This window comes from Symphalangus syndactylus, chromosome 23, assembly GCF_028878055.3.
Source record: "Symphalangus syndactylus isolate Jambi chromosome 23, NHGRI_mSymSyn1-v2.1_pri, whole genome shotgun sequence".
Classification (NCBI taxonomy): domain Eukaryota; kingdom Metazoa; phylum Chordata; class Mammalia; order Primates; family Hylobatidae; genus Symphalangus; species Symphalangus syndactylus.
This window is the reverse complement of record NC_072445.2, coordinates 57,993,162-58,013,518: the sequence shown is the minus strand read 5'-3', so window position 1 is coordinate 58,013,518 and position 20,357 is coordinate 57,993,162. Positions and strand designations below refer to the sequence as shown.

At 41.9% G+C, this 20,357-nt stretch overlaps 1 protein-coding gene across 8 annotated transcripts in view; it reads left to right on the top strand.

Moving 5' to 3' along the window:
• The window catches only part of PHACTR1 (phosphatase and actin regulator 1), a 584,673-nt gene that overhangs the window by 230,574 nt on the left and 333,742 nt on the right, over positions 1–20,357 (top strand). The window contains exon 1 of one of the 8 annotated variants that reach the window (XM_055263202.2): positions 9,968–10,406. The exons of 6 other annotated variants lie outside the window; for them this stretch is intronic. The gene's annotated coding sequence lies outside the window, so the exon portion shown is untranslated. Of the gene's footprint in view, positions 1–9,967; positions 10,407–10,628; positions 10,900–20,357 lie in introns of those variants that run through there. One more of the 8 variants, XM_055263203.2, reaches the window with a different exon arrangement.

The window sequence follows — 20,357 nt, the reverse complement described above, 5'->3', positions numbered from 1 at the left end:
CAATGAGAAATAAAGAAGACATGGGAAAAACATCTGAAAAAACAACATTCTTATTTTTGAATGGATGATGAATTGAATGAGTGACTTGGGAGGAAAAAACTAAATCAAAAGTAGTGAGACTTAAAGGAAATATTTAGAACATTTCTTTGAAAGCATAAATGTGGGAGCCAGACGCTCCTGGGTTTGCATCCTGACTCTAGTGGCTATAAATTATATGCCCTTTGGGGAAAGAAATGGTAGATCTTGCCAGGGGCTGTGGTAAGCAGTAGACTTCTGTGAATTATTTAATCCTCACAACCACCCTAAGGAAAAGTGAGGCTCAGAAAGGTCTAAGCAATTTAAATACATAGTAAGTGACAGAGTCAGATTCAAACCCAGGGTCATTTGATGACAAAGCAGTTATTCTCCACCAGTCTGAAAACTTTATGAGGCAGAAATCACTTCTGTTTTCTTCATATTTGTATATCCTACAGATCCATAGCAGGCTGTTAATAACTATTTGTTGAATGGATGAATTAATATATAAATGAATAAGTGAATGAACAACTAATCTATAATGTTATTTCCAATAGACTTTATCTTTTTCAACCCTAATGTTCTCCTCTGTTGGCTCATTGTAGGTGCGCCATCAACCTTTCCATATCCCTAAAGGAAAGGCCGAGCTGAGTGGCAACAGACTTAGGAGTTGGATGGTTCTGCGTCATTAGTCAAAACAGACTTCCTGTTCTAGGGTAATCTGGCCAGTAGGTGATGCTGACTGAGACAGGTGAAAACACCTAGTGTCGAGTCATGGCTGGGTGTTGGTAAGCTGTACAGAGCCCTTGAGTTTATTTGGATTGTTTGAAACAATCATGATCATGACATTAACATAAAAGCTGAGAAATATAGTTGCGTTGAAGGGAAAATGTCTCAGTGGAAGGAAAGGTGATTAAAGAAAGGGGTATACCCCAGCCAGCTCTAAGGCCTTAAGAGCAAAACCCATCGTGGTGACTAGGATAGGGTTGTTGGTGGTGGTCATGGTGGTGATGCTGATGATGACAGTAAACTGTAAGATGTATGCCTCCTCTGTGCCAGTTATGATGCTAAGTATTTAACACAAACCACATTTATCTTGACAATAATCCTATCATCTAGGCTTTATTTTTATCCCCCTTCAAGACTTGTGAACTTGTCAAAGGTCACACAGTTAAAGTAATAATGGTCAAGATTTAAACCCTGACCCTGCCCAATTCCGGTACCTAAGCTTTGAACCCTATGTTATTTTCCTCTAGGAAGAGGTAATTGAGGCCATATTTATCTTTCAATTAAGTTTTTTTTATGTGTTCATCATCTACACTTCATTCACATGCCCTTACTCAAAGTTGCTCTCACATTCTGAAATATTTGAATATTTGACAATTTAGTAATACATTAAATTTTACTTCCAAGCAATTTATAGCTGTTTTTCTTTGTGTGGAAAGTCATAAGAGCCTTTCAAAATAAATTTTTATAACAGACATGCTTGAAGGTCAGATCAAGGAATCCTTGTGACAATGGGGTACAAAGAAATAGAAAAATGGGGCCGTGCGCAATGGCTCATGCCTGTAATCCCAGCACTTTGGGAGGCCGAGGCGGGCGGATCACCTGAAGTCGGGAGTGTGAGGCCAGTCTGACCAACATGGAGAAACCCCATATCTACTAAAAATACAAAAGTAGCCTGGCATAGCGGTGCATGCCTGTAATCCCAGCTACTTGGGAGACTGAGGCAAGAGAATCGCTTGAACACAGGAGGCAGAGATTGAGATGACCCAGATCGTGCCATTGCACTCCAGCCTGGGCAACAAGAGTGAAACTTCGTCTCAAAAAAGAAAAGAAAAGAAAAGAAAAATGGTCCACATTCTCCAGGAATTTTCACCACAGTGGAGATAAAACCTATGTCAATGAAACACCTAGGAAAGCCCAGTAAACAGTAACTCAAGGCAACATCTTCCAGCACAGACACCACTCTCTTAGCATAAGTGCTCACTGGGAAGGAAGACTAAGTAAATGACCCAAATCCACCGTGGTTGTTTGGGGAGCTTCCTGGAGGAGGTGAGTCTCTGGAGGCAAATGTGGTATAGACATACATTGGCCAAAAAGGCATGGGAGTTGGAGAGGATATTCCAACCCGGAAGGGGGTCTGAATATAGTCCTAGAGTGGTTTATTTAAAATAAATTTAAAGAACATATAAACCCTAATATAAAACACTTTGAAAACTGTTTAGTATTAACGTCCTTTTAAATCAAAAATGGTTTGGTAACTTTAAGATTTAATATAAAAGTAAACAGCTTCTGTGGTTTGAAAAAAAATCACGAATCAATCTGGATCAATGGTGGGATTTTCTCAGATCACTACACACACACAAGTACACAGTGCTCTGAGGAAGAGAAGGATTAGATTACTACTTGAAAATGGAGTTTCCCATCCCCACAGCTGATAGAATGACTAAGAGGCCAAGCCTTATATACACCCCTGCTGTCTCACACCTAATGCTCCAATCCTGGGCTGCTTAGGATTTTTATTAAATAGCTACTGGAGTGTTCCAAGTCTCTTTCACTGCATAACAAATCACCCCAATATTTAGCTGTTTAAAACAATAATCATTTTGATAATTTCTCATGTTTCTGTGAGCCAGGATTTGGGAAGACTCACCTGAGTTGTTCTTGTTTCAGTCTCTCGTGAGGTTGCAGTTCCGGCAGCAACTGTTGAAGGGTGGGGCTGGAGCATCTTGGAACTCTCTTGTCTCTCCATGCAGGCTAAGTTGGGCTTCCTCATAGCATGGCAGCCTCAAAGCAGTTAACTGCTTACCTGTCATCTGAAGGCTTCAAAAGCAAGGATCCCAACTAATTTGAGAGAAGCTACATTGCCTTTTATGATGGCATCTCTGCAGTCCCACAGAATTACTTCTGCCATACTGTGTGTAAGCAAGTTCCCAGCCTACTCAGATTCAGAGAGAGGAATTAGATTCCACCACTTGATGGGGGAGTGGTAGGATTCTAGAAGAACACGTAGGATTGGAGATATGATTGTGTTCATCTTTGGAAAATACAATCTGCAACTTGGAGGTTTTCCGGGAGAAGGGAGGAGGAGAGGCACACACATGTGGTACTCACCATTTGCTGGAGAGCTCATTTAATTTCCCTCAAATAACTCTACAAAAGGGGCATTGTTGTCTTTCTCCGTTTTATACATGAGAAAAAGGAGGCTAAGAAACCAACCTGGCTGGGATCATTCAGCTCCTGCTCTGCCCTAAGCCCCTAACAGGTGCTTTACAGACATCACCTTAGAACTTCCCCCCAGTTTACGAAACAGAGGCTAACTCACCCGCCCCCAGTGAGCAAGTGGCAGAACTAGAATTCCATCCCAGGCCTCTTCCTACTGCAGTTGCTACCTTGTAACACCTCATTAATTTGCGCCATTACCTGGGCCTCTGAGTTCTTGTATCTTCCCTGGGTCTTGGTCCTATTTGGGCACAAGTCATGGCAAAAATTCCACATGGTGCCTTGGAGAGAATTAGAGGGACCAACAAAAGGGCCTGATGCTGCAGGAAACTGCCTTTTTCTGTTGATCTCCCTAAGTAAAGCTGTCGTATAGATTTTGTGCTGAGCTGGCCCAAAAGCAATTTGAAAAATGGCTTCCGAGATTGGCAGTGGCATTGACTTGGCAGGGAGGAAGGTAATAACTGCTCTGTTATAGATTATGCCGGAGGCCTCCGATCTCATTCCTGTCAGGCCCTGCCTTCATTCTGGGAAGCTCTATGTGAAACTGTCCCCTTTGCTCAGAACAAGAATCCTTTGACCTCATACCTTTCTTGTTTATGGTATCACAGACCTTCCAAGGGAGAGCAGAAACAGGCTAGTCTAAGTTTAGCAACCTGGTGAGCTTAATATGGCCTTGGCAAAAAGATCTCCGTACAAAGACCCTTAGTTAGTCGGCCAGGGATAGCAAGGAGACAAAATAAACTCATTTTTAAGATAATAAAAGAAAAGCGGGGAGTTAAAGAAAAAGAGAGAGAGGTAAAGGAAAATAAAGAAGAGGGGAGAAAGAGGTAGAATGAAGAAAGAGGGAAAGAAGGAAGACAGGTTGTGGAAGTCAATAAATTCACCGTCTTAATATGTGCCAACAGCAAGTGGGATAGAGAGAAGGTGGGGTGAGATAGGAGTTCATACCCTAATTCCATCTCCAACACTTTATTATGATCATGAAATATTTCCTAATATTTAATATTGAGAATAAACAATTTCCATTCATTGACACTCACATTAGCCACTCACTCTACCAAGTACTTTATAGACGTGATCTCATGTAATGCCCAGAGTAATCTGCAATATCCTCATTCCCTTTTGACAGATGAGGAAACTGAGGCTCTCAGAGGGTAAAGTACTTTGCCCAGCAGAGACAGCTCTGCTCTGTGCAATGTGTTGTAAAGCCAGGCAGTGGTGGCCAAGGGCTGACCCTTGGAGCACACAGAGCAAAAAGCCTCTTCCTGGATCAAGTCCCTGAGGGAGTTAGGCTTTTTCAGAACTCAGCTTCTCCTCTAGCCCTGAGCCTGGCCTCCTAGCACCATGCCCTGTGCAAGTCTGAGGCTATCCCTGGTTCCAGAGCCTCCAGAAACCCCTTTGGTAATAGTTTTCTGTTGACATCAAGGCTATGATTCTGTTTAAGTAGGTGAAAATACGTATTTATGATGTGAAGCACCAAGTGTATTTTCTCTTCATTTCAACAAGAGTTTGTTACACCTTTAGCACATGCACTGCCGTTTATGTAGTGGCATTGTGGAAACAAAATGCAGAAAGCAATGAATACTCGAGTAACTGACAATCCAGTGAAAAACAATTGGTGCATTGCACTCGAGCCAGTGAGTACAGCCCTGCGTACCCGTGAGCAAGACGTTCTCTGGTCCCTTCATATTTTTTAAAAAAAGGCATATGCTTTAGAGCAGTTTTAGGTTCACAGCAAAGTTGAGAAGAAGGAACAGAGATTTCTCATATACCTCCTACCCTACAAGTGCACAGCCTCCCTGTCGATAGCCCCCAGCAGAGTGGTCCCTTTGTTACAATCGATGAACCTACGTCTTCATCACCCAGAGTCCACAGCCTGCATTAGGGTTCACTCTTGGTGCTGAACGTTCTGTGGGTTTGGATAAATGCTTAATGATGTGTTCTCACCACTATAGTATCAACTGAGCAGAGTAGTTTCCCTGCCCTAAAAATCCTCTGTGCTCCACTCATTCATCACTCCCTCCCCCAACCCTGATCTTTTCACTGTCTCCGTAGTGTTTACCTTGTCCAGAATATCACGTAGTCAGACTCAAACAGTATGTGGCCTTTCCAGGCTGGCTTTTTTCCATGGAGGCATTTAGATTTCCTCCATGTCTTTTCACGGCTTGAGAGCTCATTTGCTTTTAATGCTAAATAATACTCTATTGTCCAGATGTACCAGTTTATTTATCCATACGCCTCCTGAAGGACATCTTGATTGCTTCCAACTTTTGGCAATTATGCATAAAGCCGCTATCCTTGTGCAGATTTTTGTGTGGATATGAAGTTTTCAGCTCCTTTGTGTGGATACCAAGGAACAGGATGTCTGGATCATATGATAAGAATATGTTTAGTTTTGTAAGAAATTTCCAAATTGTCTTCCAAAGTGTCTGTACCATTTTGAGTCCCCACCAGCAATAAATGAGGGTTCCTTCCTGTCCCTGCCAGCATTGGTTGGTTGGTCTGTCCATTTTTTAAAGCACCAATAAACTGAATTATGGTAGAAACTACTAGAGAGCCAAAAATAGTGCCAAAAATGACTCTGAGAAAAAGGCTGAATGTCAGGTCCTGTGACATCCACATGGCAGTGCCCCTTGTGCTCTTACTCAAAGCTACAATATTCTTGCTGGGCGTGGTGGCTCATGCCTGTAATCCCAGCACTTTGGGAGGCTGAGGCACGTGGATCACCTGAGGTCAGGAGTCAGAGACTAGCCTGACCAATGTGGTGAAACTGCGTGACTACAAAAAGCATAAGAATTAGCCGGGCTTGGTGGCTGGCACCTGTAATCCCAGCTACATGAGAGGCTGCGGCAGGAGCATCTCTTGAACCTGGGAGGTGAAGATTGCAGTGAGCCAAGATCGCGGCACTGTACTCCAGCCTGGGCAACAGAGCAAGACTCCCTCTCAAAAATAAACAAATACATAAAAATAAAATCAAAGCTATGATATTCTCATTCTACACAAAACGCTAGTAAGCTAGTTTTCTATTTTCCCAGCCCCCTAAAATTTGGAAGCTTTAAAGAGTAAGAGACACTAAAAATATAAAACAAAAATACATGCCTTAGTCTGTTTACAAATAAGTTAACAAATATGTAACCCTGTGCACTTTGGAGACATAACTACGCATCAACTTGTCTAAACTGGTGTTATAAGAATGACCTAAAAACACTAGCTGAAAGAATGAAACTGTATTCAAGATGCCACAGCTATTAGAAATTGGGGATATTATAAGTCCCTGCCTTACATATTTTTTGTTAGAATTAAATGAAATCTGTGTAAAATGCTTAGTACAGTGTTTGATACCTAGTAAGTGCTGATCATATTGGCTGCTGTGTAATGACGAGAATGATTATGGTGATAACGATGATACACCAAGGGATTAGAGAATCAGAAGGAGGAGTAGAAAGGAAGAGTATTGGAATTCTCAGACATTTATTGAAATACTCTTATGTCCCAAGGTGAATTCACAGGTAAATGCCACACAATTCCTATTCTTGGAAAGGTCCTTGTAGAGCATATTATAAGATTATAGTTGAATGTGATAAAAGTTATAATACATTGACTTACAAAAGTGATGTGATGACATAGGTGAGGAAGCTGTTCATTTTGACCACAAGATTAGGAGAAACTACAGGAAACAGTTAAGCTAGGCTTGAAAGATTTTGCTATTTGGTTAAGGGGTAGGCATTTCAAGGAAGAACATTCCAGGCAGAAGAAACAGACTTTAATAAAGGCAGGGAGACCAAGAAGCCATGCCATACTTAAGCATGTAGACTAGGGTAAATTCAAAGAATGTGCAGCAAAGAGATGAGCTGGAAATGCTCCCAGGGCCGGTTTATGATTGCCTAGCCTATCACTGCAAGGAGTGTGGATTTCATTTGAAAGGCAGTAGGTTGCTATTAAAAGTTTTAAGCTGAGAAGCTATATGATTAAATGTCTGCTTTGACACATGCTCACGCTGAAGGCAGGGTAGAAAATGAACTCAAGTGGTCAGAAAGTGGAGTCAGGAGGGCCAGGTAGGGGTGCTTGTGATAGTTTGGGTACTGGCTGAGGCCCTGCCACTTGAGAAAAGGTGACAGGTAGACTGGATAAGATTGAGGGGGTCTATTAGGAGGGCTAAGGGAAATGGGCAGAGAGAGAGGATGTGTAGACAGTAGAGTCAAGTCATGATAAGACTTTAGGGGCCTGAGCTTGGGCAACTGGGGCAACACAAGGAAATAACTTTTTACAAACCCGAGATTGATGTTTTAATCTTCATCATCCTCCAGTGGCAAGAAAGAAGCTGAATCTTTAATACCATTTCAATTCCAGGCTTATTTGATGTTTTCTTGTTCCACCCAAGAGATTACCACTTGAATTATGCCATAGCGCTAGAACCAAATTAATGCAACTTATTTTTCTAAAATGTGCAAGTAGAGATGGACAAGTTGGTTCCCCTAAAATAAATTATAACCTCAAAATGGCCATATATAATCCAGGGCTTGGCCATCTAATGTGATAACCACTGACCACATGTGGCTACTGGGCACTTGAAATGTGGCTAGTCTTATCTGAGATGTGATGAGGGTATAAAACACTTACCAATATTCAGATATTCAGTATGAAAATAATACATAATATTTCATTAATTTTTATATTGATTACATATTGAAATAATGTTTCGGGTACATGGGATTAAATAAGCTATATTACAGAAATAATTTCCCTTAAAAAATTTTAATATGACTACTAGAAAATTGAAAATTACATCTATGGCTCACATTATATTCCTTTTTTTTTTTTTTTTTTTTTTTTTTGGAGAGAGAGACAGCATCTTGCTTTGTTGCCCAGGCTGGAGTGCAGTAGTACCGTTGTAGCTTTGACCTCCTGGGCTCAAGGGATCCTCCCACCTCAACCTCCCCAGTAGCTGGAATTACAGGTGCACAACAACCAGCTAATTTTTTAATTTAAAAAAAAAATATTGTAGCAATAAGGTCTTGCTATGTTGCCCAGACTGTTCTCAAACTCCTATTCTCGCCTGGCCTCCAAAGTGCTGGGATTAAAGGATTGAGCCACCATGCCTGGCCCCACATTATATTTCTATTGAACGCCGCTGGTCTAAGAAATTTCAGTTTTGTGTTGCCAGTATTTAATGACTATGTACAGGCCAAGGGTATATTTTTAATTACTGCATCCTCTTCCCGTTACTGAGGAATGTCTCAGCACCTGATGTTTTCTGACACCTTCTTATGTGTCCTTTATTCTTATTAAGAAAGAAGTTACCATAGCAACTGCCACAATACCTTGTATTTACTACACCTGGAGGGAGAGACATAAACAGACATCAATCTGTCATTCGGGTTTTCAGGTTTACACATTTATATTTTTCTCATGTCTATCTGGGTTTTCCTCTGCAAAACGGAACACCAAGAGTAGCAGACCCGTCTTCTAACTCCCACCTATGACACTGGCTTCTCTGGGTCTCCATAAGAACAGTCACTACCCCATGCTGACCTCAGCGGGGTATGTGGATAGATAGTTACCAAGTATTTTGAAAGTGATTCTTAGGGTACAGTATCTGTCTAATGTCACATATTTTAACATGAAAATAGTATCTAACATTACTTACAATAATGGAGGAAGGCAGGAGGGAGAAAGTAGTTTCCTCTGGTGATTATGGGTTGGGAAGATCCAGGAGAGAGAAAAGGAGTGAGACTAGAAAAACCCATAGAAGGCTGACCAACATTAGCATTTGTTCTCATCACCATAAATAGTTCTTTTCCTGTATTCAGCAACAAGGCTCCACTGGCTGGGAGAAGATTGGGAGCCCAGAGCTATGCAGATAGTTCATCTTGGCTTTGACATGGAAAAAGCAAATGGGTTGGAGTGTTTTTTAACTTGATCATCATACTGTGTGACGCTTTAGGTGTTACCCTCATTGATTGCCACTTAAGTTCCACTCATGGGTCGATTCTGTTTGAACGTGCTTGCTCCTTAGTGGGTATCATCTGGACAGAGATAACAGATGCTAAGACGGGGACTGGGGGCATTGAGGAATTATTACTATTACCTTCACCTAGGACAGGCGTGGCTTCAAAATGTCTATATAGTGTGGCCTTAGGGGTTACAATATGGTTGAAAGTGGAGACTGGGGGCTTGCCCTTTCAGAGGTGTTTGCCTAGCAAAGCAAGATGTTGTCCCTTGGGCATTATGCTTATTTGAGGTGGCTGGAGAGGGTTTATGAGGATCAAGGTCAGGGCAGGGGTTTTGGCCCAAGACCCCTCAACCCAAGCCACCCCTTTGGCATTTCATGGAAATGTGGCAAAAAAAATAATAAAAGATTCTCGGTTTAGGTTTTATTTGCACATGTTTTATAAATCTACCTGAAGCTTTTCAACTGATGATGCGCTCGATCATTTGAAAATCCATTCAGCGACTTATCCCACCTACAGAGAACCATCCTTAAAGAAAATCTAGAAAGCTGCTACCGTCCCATCCTGAGAAATTACCACTCACTCCTCATGGCATTTGGGAGGTCCTCTACTCAAGAATTGAACCAAAGGGAACTAAAGTGCATTGCAAAAATGCAGTCCTTCCAGGGAAGGTTCGAGGAAAGTTAACTGTCATTGTGTCACGTTTTGAGGTCTCTCTCCCTCTTCCCTTCCTAGCGGGCGGGGTGGGGTGGATGATGCTGGGGGGTGGGGGAAAGGGGAGACAAGTGTGGTTTTCCGATCAGAGATCTAATAGCAGTTAGAATTATATAATGGAATTGCCCTGAGTCAGGTGACGGGATCACTGAGTAATTCCCTGCAGAAGGAGACAAACTGCATGTTAAAAAGCTCAACAAATACTCAAAAAAAAAAAAAAAAAAAAAAAAAAGCCCAGGCCGTGAGTTCCAGACTTCCAAGCTGCAGTTTCCTCTGAATCCTCTCCAGGCTGAAACAGCTGTACGGGCTTGCTGAGTCAGAAGACTCCCAGAGATTGGAGACGGCCGAGGCAGGTCGGGGGTCTGGTTTGGATCCCCAGTTACTTTCTGTTTCATTTTGAAATGTTCCCTGTTTCTGAAACCGGTTGCCTCCGATGTCAAGTAAAACGCAGGACTCCTTGGAGACGCCAGCTGGGCTTCTAAGGGCTGGGGCTCTGTGAAGGTAAGAGGCAGTCTGTGCCCCACCGGCTGGAGGCTGCCACTTCAGAGAGGTCTGAGTACCCGCAGGTCACACCCAGGAGGGGTTGGTGTGCCTGCCAACTGTTCTAGGCTCTGAAAGAGGCTGGAGAGACCATCGTGGCGGCGGTTTCAGGTTAGGAAAGGGATAAAATGGACCCTTCCTGCCAGATGGGTGGCCACCTAGTCCACGGTGAGTTGAATCCATCCCCCGACTTTGGTTGACACCCTCCCCTTCTCCATTCCATCCCACGTGGGAGCTGGTCAGCGGCCAGGGAATTGGCACGGCCGGGAAGGAAGGCGAAGGGGCTGCCTGGCACTGAGAGGCTGCATGGGCGTGTGTAGCATGTGTATTTCCAGAGCCCGACACTTGAGGAGACTGTTGCTCAATTTAAGAAAGCACAGCTATTGGAAAGCCAGGAAACAGACCCAGAGAGGCGGATGCATGTGGGAGCAAAGAGCTTTGGGCAGCCTTTAAGGTAGGCATTGGCATCGGAAATCGTTACTGCCTTTTGTTTATTTGTTAGATGGATTTTGTATTGGTTTTATGCCTTGTTCGGTTTAGAGAATTTTCCTTTGATGGAGCTGCCAATATCAATAGATTTGGTTTTGAAATCCTCAGACCGGGTTCATAGGATATCCTGGAGCCCACAGTGTTAGTGTAGATGCCCCAAAGTCAGAGGAGATAGATACGATACAAAACTGGTGATGATTTTCAAAGGAGATTCACTTGCAAATCTCACTGCAGTGGAGACTTGCGGGGAGTCCTGGTGCCTGCTGAGGCAGGCAGCTCTTAGGAACCTCAGGAAGTTTCTGACTTAAAGAGACAGGAAAGGAAAAATTGAATCCGCAGCTGTTATTTTGGGGAAAGTGGGTTCAGGGAGAATTTGTGGCTGAAGAAAAAGGAAAGAGGACTTGGAAAATAAACGGAAACACAAGGGATAGGCTTGGTGGGATTCCAGCTTGGGGCAGTGGCATTTTGAGGCTTGCTGCATGGAGATAAAAATCAATATGGGAACTGATAACAGCTCACTCAGCATGAGTAAGAAATGCTACATGGATTCTTTTAACGCTGATTTCTAAAGAGCCTGAGAAATAGGCAAGGTGTTAGTTTGGAAGAGTTCATTTCTAATTGTTATTTCTTTTTTATTGTTTGGCCCCATGAGCTGCTCTAAATAAAATATGGTGATGTTAGCACCAAAAGGAAAGTGTCTTTAGAATAGTATCTACAAAGAGGCATTCAAGTTTTCACTGCCTTTCCTTCTTTTTCTGCCTTTCTCTCAGTTTGGGCAAATTATATGAGTTGAATGTATCTGATAGAAACAACTCTTTAAAGAGGGGTCGGGTGCGGTGGCTCACGCCTCTAATCCCAGCACTGTGGGAGGCCGAGGCAGGTGGATCACTTGAGGTCAGGATTTCAAGACCAGCCTGGCCAACATGGTGAAACCCTGTCTCTACTAAAAATACAAAAATTAGCTGGGCGTGGTGGCACACACATGTAGTCCCAGCTACTGGGGAGGCTGTGGCACAAAAATAGCTTGAACCCAGGAGGTGGAGGCTGCCGTGAGCCCAGATCTCACCACTGCACTCTAGCCTGGGTGATGGAGTGAGACTTTATCTCAAAAAAAAAAAAAAAAAAAAAAGAAAGAAAAGAAAACAGAAACAACCCTTTAAAGTGGTACAATTATCTTCTAAGAGGATATTTGAATATCGGAATTAAAAAATGATCTTAAATCTGTGTTCTTAAATCTTCAAAACCATGGTCCACATTTGGGAAGCAAAAAGACTGTGGATCATGAATTTCTAGTCTTTTCTCTACTGTGGCCCTATCACTCCCATCTCTTCCGATGCTCAGCAAACAAAACTAAACAACAAAGCTAAAAAAGCATAACAGTTTTTCACTAAAGCCCATACTTAAAATGTAGATGCTATAGTATTACAAATATTCATAATATAAAAGAACACCTCATAGAGCCCCTTTTTAAGGCCATGGCAGTCCCTCGAGAAAACGTTGCTTAAATAATTAATATCAGCAGAGTGAGTTCCTTTTATCTGGATTTCCATCTGTTGAAACTTGCTGGAAACCTACCTTTCTACACTTCAATAATATCGTGAGGACTGAGATCCATGAGGGTGACCTCCAGGTACTACAAGGCTCTTTGGTGCCTCCCAAATCACAGAAGATAACAAGATGCTCAAAATAGTTTTGGTTTTGAGTGCATTGCCTTCCACTCTAATTCTCTAAAATTTGCTCCTCTGCATAGATCATGGTGCCCACATTTTCTATATCAAGGACCAGGACTTGTGATCTTACAGAGGACTTTTATGTTGCTTTCAGCGTGAGAAACAGTCTGAGAAATGCAGTTTGGATGCCAGGTTTTGTTCATTTCTGGGATAGTCCAACAGTTTATGGGACAACTGGTGAAATAGGACAGATTTTGAAAATTCAGTCTTTATGGAAGTCAAGGTGCTTTGATTAAAAGCTTAAGTTTTTTTTTAGTTAGGTTGACTGAGGTTTCCATTCCAATTCTGCTACCTTTTCAGTGAGTGACACTGAGCAAGTTTGTTGACCTTTCTAAGGCTCAGTTTCCTCATCCATAAAATTGGAGAGTAACATTGCTTTACCTCACAGGCTGTATGGGAAGTAAATTATATAGAACATCGCATAGTGCTCTGCCTGGCATACTTACTGCCTGAAAAAGTACCTGCTATTACTGTTGTTATCATTTATGGTATCTAGTGACCACAAAGTACTTGAAAAACCAGGTCACTTTTTCCCTTGAATGTGCCAGTGAGTATAGAATATGTGTGAAACTTTAGCTCACATTTGTGCTCCTACAAATATTTTGGAATTAATTCAATAACACTTGTATTTCTGTAGATGAGAAGGCACGAGTGTCTGGTGTTTTGGACGGAAGGGTCAGTTGAATTGGTTTAAGCCACAGAGGGCATCAGTGGCAGCACCAGATAAACAACATTTGTCCCCAGACTCCCTGCGCTCTACCACTGGGTCACAGCGACCCTACAGCAGGGAGGGTCCAACAAGGACAAAGTAGCCCTTGTCTCCGGACAGCCCCAAACACCTTCTAATGGATGTAGTAGGTTTGATTTTTCCTGCCTCAGCCATGCTATAAGTTGTGATTCTGCCCTTTTCTCATCCTGAATCTGATGGGCTCAGGGCTCCTGTAGGCTTTTACCCCACTTGGAAAATTCCTGCAGATGGGCTATAGTGATCCATGACTATACAACTCCAAGCCTCCACTAGGGACAACAGAGAATCTGCTACCCTTGTATGGCCCCTTAATGACTGTGTTTTTATTTACTTTTTGCAGTCTCCTAACATGGGGATTTAATGCCTCCCATAAAGCAAACTCCTGACTGTATACAGTAAAGTCCAAAGACAGTAGCACAATTACTCTAAAGGGTAAAGACGCCCAAGGCCCTTAAGTTTGGCATTCCATGAGTATTCAGCTTCCTACAAAGTTCAGGATCCACGGTTGCAGGGAAAGAGTTTCATAAAAGGTTCTCTAGGTATAGCTTGAGCTTCTCTAGGAAACTAACTGGATAAAAAAATCTCTCCTGGAACTTGTCCTAAAGAAGGCAGAGTGAAAAGTAGTGTAGGGTGTCTTCTTCTAAGAAATCCATCACAAAGATAACACAAATGTCTAAAATTAAGAGAAACAGAAAAAAACAATCCAACAGAATACAGAAAGATGAGACATAAGTTTCAAAAACAATTGAGATGGAAAAACACCCAAACTTGGGTATATTCTAATGCTAGTGAAAAAGAAGAAGGAGTGGAATGTTGGAGAAGCAGCAGAAAAAGTGGTATTGAAAGACTTGGTTCTAAATTCATGTGCCCTGGGTAAATCGTGCCATTGAGTCAGTTTCTTCACTTATAGTGAAAATAATTCCTACCCTACTGTCAGAGTATCAAAGAGGAACATATGATATCCTGTGTCCAAACTGAAAGGAAGACAAGAACCTAAAGTACAAACTTGTGTTAATAACTATTTGGGATTAAAGAAATTGACCTCCCAAAAAAGGAATATGTGTGTTACTGAAAACCAGGATTTTCTTATAGATAGTAATGAAGAAAATCACCTTGGATAATCCATAGCTAATGTATTAGTTGGCTAAAGCTGCCATAACAAAATACTACTGGATAGCTTAAACAATAGAAATTTATTTTCTCACAGTTTAGGAGGCTGAAGTTCCAAGATTGAGGTACTGGTAAGGTTGATTTTTCCTGAGGTCTTGCCCCTTGGCTTGTAGATGGCCACGTTCTCACCTCATCCTCCCACATAGTTGCCTCTTGGTCTGTGTGTGTCTGTGCCGTAATCTCCTTCTCTTTTTTTGTTGTTTTTGGTTTTGGTTTTGAGTCAGGATCTGTCTCTGTCACCCCGGCTTGGGTGCAGTGGTGTGATCTCAGCTCTCTGCAGCCTTGATCTCCTGGGCTCAAGTGAACCTCCTACCTCAGCCTTCTGTATAGCTAGGACCACAGAGGTGTGACACCACCCCAGCTAATTTCTTTATTTTTTAATTTTTTGTAGTGACAGAGTCTCGCTATGTTGTACAGGCTGGTCTCCAACTCCTGGGCTCAAGTGATCTCCCTCCTTGGCCTCCCAAAATGCTGGGATGAGCCACTGTTCCTGACCCTAATCTCTCCTATAAAGACACCAGTCATATTGGATTAGCCCCCACCCTTATGACCCCATTTAACCTTAATCATCTCTTTCAAGGCCCTTCTCCAAATATAGTCACATTCTGAGGTCACATACTAGGGGTCAGGGCCTCAACATATGAATTTAGGAGGGAGCACAATTTGGCTCCCAGCAGCTATCAAGTTAATGAAGAAAACTCATTAAAAATGCATTCTTCTTGTTTTAGGAATTGATCAGATCCATTAGGGAACATGGTACCGCCTTAGAAGAAAATGGTATCGCCAAACTGCTGTGAGGAGACTCCAGGAAAGGCAGCCTGGTAGACCTGGGCCAAGCTTCCAGAGAAGCTTGACTCTCCAGCGTATATTAATCTCAAGGGAAAGGGAGGACCTTGTTTTATTGACTTCCACCTGGGCATTCTGTCAAAGCACTGGTAGATTGTACCTAACAAGTTTTGCAGCTCTGTGGTGACAGCTGTTCTTGGAGATTGAATTTAACATAGTTTTGAATTAGATGTTCCTTTGAGGTCAAAAGGATTACGGCATGTCTCTGGATAATTTCCCACTTCCTTTCACTGTTTCATCACTTAAAGGAAGATTGATCCTGTCATCCAGGTTCCTGCCACGTTCTGCAGAATCATGCATGGCCTTCTCCGTTTCTTCAGTCAGTCCCCAGCTCTCCCTGTCTCCATTCAGCATGAACAGTGATATTCAAGGATATGGTTACTTAAAATACACACACCTCAGCACATGCATGCACACACACACACATACACATTGATTTATCTATTTTTGAAACAGAATTGGTCAGTACAGAGGAAGACGATTTGCAAGTGGTATTTACAAGTCACTTCCTTTCTAAATGTTGGATCTCGGAATTCAGAGAAAGAGACAGGAAGTCCAGCTCATAGCTGAGGTATTCTCACAAATATGGGAAGTGCGGGGGAACTGACGCCTCTTCCAAATTAACAGACATGAAAAGGCATGGACAAGAAAGTAATAACAAGAGTAGAGCAGGTGATTTGCAGGCACCCACAGATAAGGGTGAGCCTGCTCACTGCTTCCTCTTCCCCTCCACAGCTGCACCATTACCGGGACCATTTGCACACTTTGGTAAGGCATAGACCAGTTCCCTGGTAGCAGCCTGGATTCTCCATTCAAACAGGAAAATGCAACATAAAGGGGGAAATCATTCAGACAAGACATGTACTTTGATTTTCTTTAAAAAAAAAAAAACAACTGATGATGGTGAAAAAATATATTAGGAGGAACAAAGGAGCACACATTTAGTAACTTGTAAAACACCCTGCCATGTCTTTCTTCATTAAAAATACGGTATGCCTCCAGTGCCCGAGAAGGAAGTATTCGTTCCCTGGGCGTTATGATCTGGGCGTTTTGATTCCCACCTCCCGATTCTCACAAACAGGAACACACTCAGTCAGGAGTAGAAAGACTTACCCTCTACCAGGCTCCATTTCAGAGGCAGAGAAGCAACAGGTTAGTGTACAAAATTAGTTTGCCCAAGCTTCAAGCTATTTAGATGCAGTGAACTCACCAAGTGTGAAGTGCTCTTGTTGTCATTAGAATGAAGCTGTTGAAAGACCCTGTGATGTAATTCGGAGTATGTTGGCACCTGTATTATTTAGCTCTGATTTCAGGGTTCATGACTTGCCCAGAAAAGGGCCTGGAGGCTGAAAATGTTTAGGGCAAACGTTCAGAAACAAGTCACCAGACTTTAAGAAAACTAGTTGGTATTGTCTCCCTTTGGCTTCCATAGAAATTACGAACTCTCTTTTTAATTTAAAGTTGGTTTGTTCATATGCAGAATTTCTCAAGTAAAAAAAAATGTGTTTTTATAAATATCATCTTTTTCAGTAAAGCAAAACCGACTACCTCGTGAGTATTTTTGTTATTGTATTTAATCAGTAAGCATTTATTATCTACTGTACTAAAGACAAGGTATTGTGCAAAGAGTTCCACAGTATATGAGAAAAGGAATCAAATCTACTCATACCTATTCAGGGAAATAAAACATGTACATAAAAGTTTGAACAAAACATAGAAAATGACAGCTTCCATGAGAACAGAAAAAAAAGATTATTGAGGATGATAAGAGGGAGATATTAATTCTGGCTAGAAAAGGCTTTAGGGATGTTTTCAACCTAAGAGTCTTGAGAGCTGAATAGGTATATTTCAATATAGGAGAATGGGGGACGGAAGGAGAGAGGCAGGAGACATTTTCAGCAAAGGAAGGAGAGTAAGTGGAATGCCAATTCATAGGGGAAGGCACGCCTGGAGTGCACATGAGGCATGGTGGCCAAGCCAGTTTTGTTGAACGAGAGGGTAGAGAGAAAGGGACCGACGGTAGATGCATTGAAAAGAATTTCAATACCAAGCCCAGAAGTGACATGGTCAGAATTTAAGTCTATGTGTCTGGTGGAGTGAATGGAAGTTGATGGGGGCACCACCAGTTACAAATGCAACTGCAGCAGTGGGGAACATAATGGTAATAAATAATAATGATAATAAATAATAGTAATAGCTCTCACTTCTTAATTGCCTAGTAGTTGCTTCTTAGATTATGTCCTTAATCTGTACAGCAAGCCTGCATGGTAGGTACAAATACAGCTGTTCCTCATTTTACCAAGATCTGTTTAGGTACAAACACAGTCTTCCCTTGATATCCACAGGGAACCACAGTGCAGATTCCTGGACACTTCCACTCTGTCCCGCAGCCTCCCTACCCCCCCATGCTCAAGTTCCTGACATAAAATAGTGTAGAATTTGCATATAATCTATGCACATCCTCACACATAGTTTAAATCATCTCTAGCTTACGTATAATACCTAATAGAATGTAGATGCTATGTAAATAGTTGTTATACTGTATTATTACATTTGTGTTATTTTTACAGCTGTATTGTTATTTTTTATTTTTTCCTCACATTTTTAATCCCCCCATGGATTGAACAGAGGGCTGACTGTACAGTCAATCCTCATTTTTCTTGGAGTCTGCTTTTGCAAAATTTGCCTACTCACTAGAATGTATTTGTAACCCCAAAAATCAGTCCTTGTGGCATTTTCACAGCCATTCACAGACATGTGCAGAGCAGCGAAAATTTGAGCTGAGATGGAACAAAGCGAGGCTCTGCCTCCCTGTTTGAGCTCTCATCCTGTTGATGCGTCCTTTTCGCAGTCTATTTTGTGCATTTTTTTTTGCATTTTGGTGATTTTGTTGGTGGTTTTGCGTTTCGAATGGCCCCAAGTGTCATGCTGAATTGCCATGCAGTGCTTTTAACTTCAGGGAAGCTGTGACGAGCTTTATGGAGAACATACAATGAGCATGGCTCAAGCATGAGTGATAGTGCAGTTGGCCGTGTGGCTTCAATGTTGATGAATCAACAGTATATGTTAAATCCGGCGTGGTTCAACGGAAACAAACAGAAAACCAAAGGTATGTACAGGTGGGCTGAAGAAAACGTGCTTACGGAGACGTCACCTTGCATTTCCTCCAGTAGCAATGGTTCAGTATTCACTAATTCAGTGTTCACAGTAACTTTATGAGACAAAACTGCCATAAATAGTGATCCGTTAGTTATTTCCTTCCCACAGAAAAGTAAACTGAGGCTTGGAGAAATAAGACACTTGTCGGAAGCTGCAATGCTAGCACGAACTCAGACTGGAATGTCATAAATGGCACACAATTCTAAAGACATTAAAGGGCCCGGACATGGCAATGGCAAGGAATGGAAGAGAGGAGGCAAAGTATAAATGATTGAGGGAGTAGAATCAATAGGCTCTGGCCACTGACTGCACAAGTGGAGGGCTACAAGGAGGAGGGGGTGCAGGAGGACCCTGAAGTCAGGTGAAGGTGATGGAAGGTCGAGTCTGGAGGTCCTGAGAGTCAAGGTTGCAGGGAGGGTAGGAAGCAGCTCCAGCAGCAAGTAAGGGCTCAGGCTGGGGGCAGACGGGCCAGCTGTTACTTCCTGAGCACTCACTATATTCTAGATGCTGCTGAGAGACTCTTGCTAAATGATGTCATTGAATCCTCACGACCCTATGAGAGAGAAAGAGGGACTATTATACCCATGTTACAGATGAGGACAGTGAGGCTCAAAGAAGTAAAGTAACTTGTCCCTGGACATCCTGCTGATAAAGCGCAGAAAAGGGAATGCAAACCCGGGCAAGGGGACCCTGGCTGGTTGTGATCACAGTGGGACATTTTGGAGTTTCAGATCTTGGAGGAAGAGAAGCACTAACGTTAATGATACCTGACCTTGTTCTCTAGTTTCTTGTTTTTATTTTTACTGTTTCCAACATTCTCCTTACATCACGTATTTTTCTACCTTCATGTTTTTGTTCAAATTCTTTTCTCCCACAGGAATGTTGTTCTTCTCTCCTGGCCTTTAGGTTTTCTTGTTTTGTTTTGTTGATATTGTAAAAGGGTGGTTAAAATTATCTGGTAGCTGAAAAAAATGGACATTTTATTTGTGTTATGTTATATTGGGCTGTTTAGTAAAAATATGTGAACATTTCAGTGTTTCCTAGAATATAATATATATTACTGAGAAGTTACTCTTGCATTTCATATTAGTGGAGCTACAGGTGACTTACAGATGTGTCATGAACAGAGGAGAAGCATGGTTATGCTATTTTTCTACTAGATTTGGATAATCTGGAATAAAAAGATATGGTCCTCATTTTACACTTCATCTCTGATATGAATTATCTCTGAACCTTTTTAAAGACCTGAAGTCTCTCTTTACGTTTCCCAAATTTGTATTGCTGAGAATTATTTGCCCATGTTCCTGAGATGTTACAAAATTAAATAATCCTCAATACCTAGGTATTAAGGGCTGTTCCCACAGCCCTCTTAGTACTGTTTTTATGGATAAAAGTGTTTCCAAATACAGCAAATGTTTCATCTTCATATATTAAAAAGTGTGGACAATACATAATAGGGAAAAACTCTTATCAGAATATCGGGCTCCTTCCTTGTTCCTCAAATGGCCCTCCAAGATGTCCAAGGAGGTGAGCATTCTTTCTGACCACATGGAAGGTGCCCTCTCCAGAGCTGTGGGACTCCATTAAAACAACTCTGCCCACAGAGTTCAAATGCTGAGGGCTGCAAGAAGAAAAGTAAGCTTGAATCTTTGTAGGTAAGTGGAAAAGAGTTCTCCTAAAAGGGAGTCTCTATTCTTTGAAATAACCCAAGTCAGAAACCCTTCATTTATAAATTAAAGAAGAAACCTGCTGAACTATACTGAAACCAGG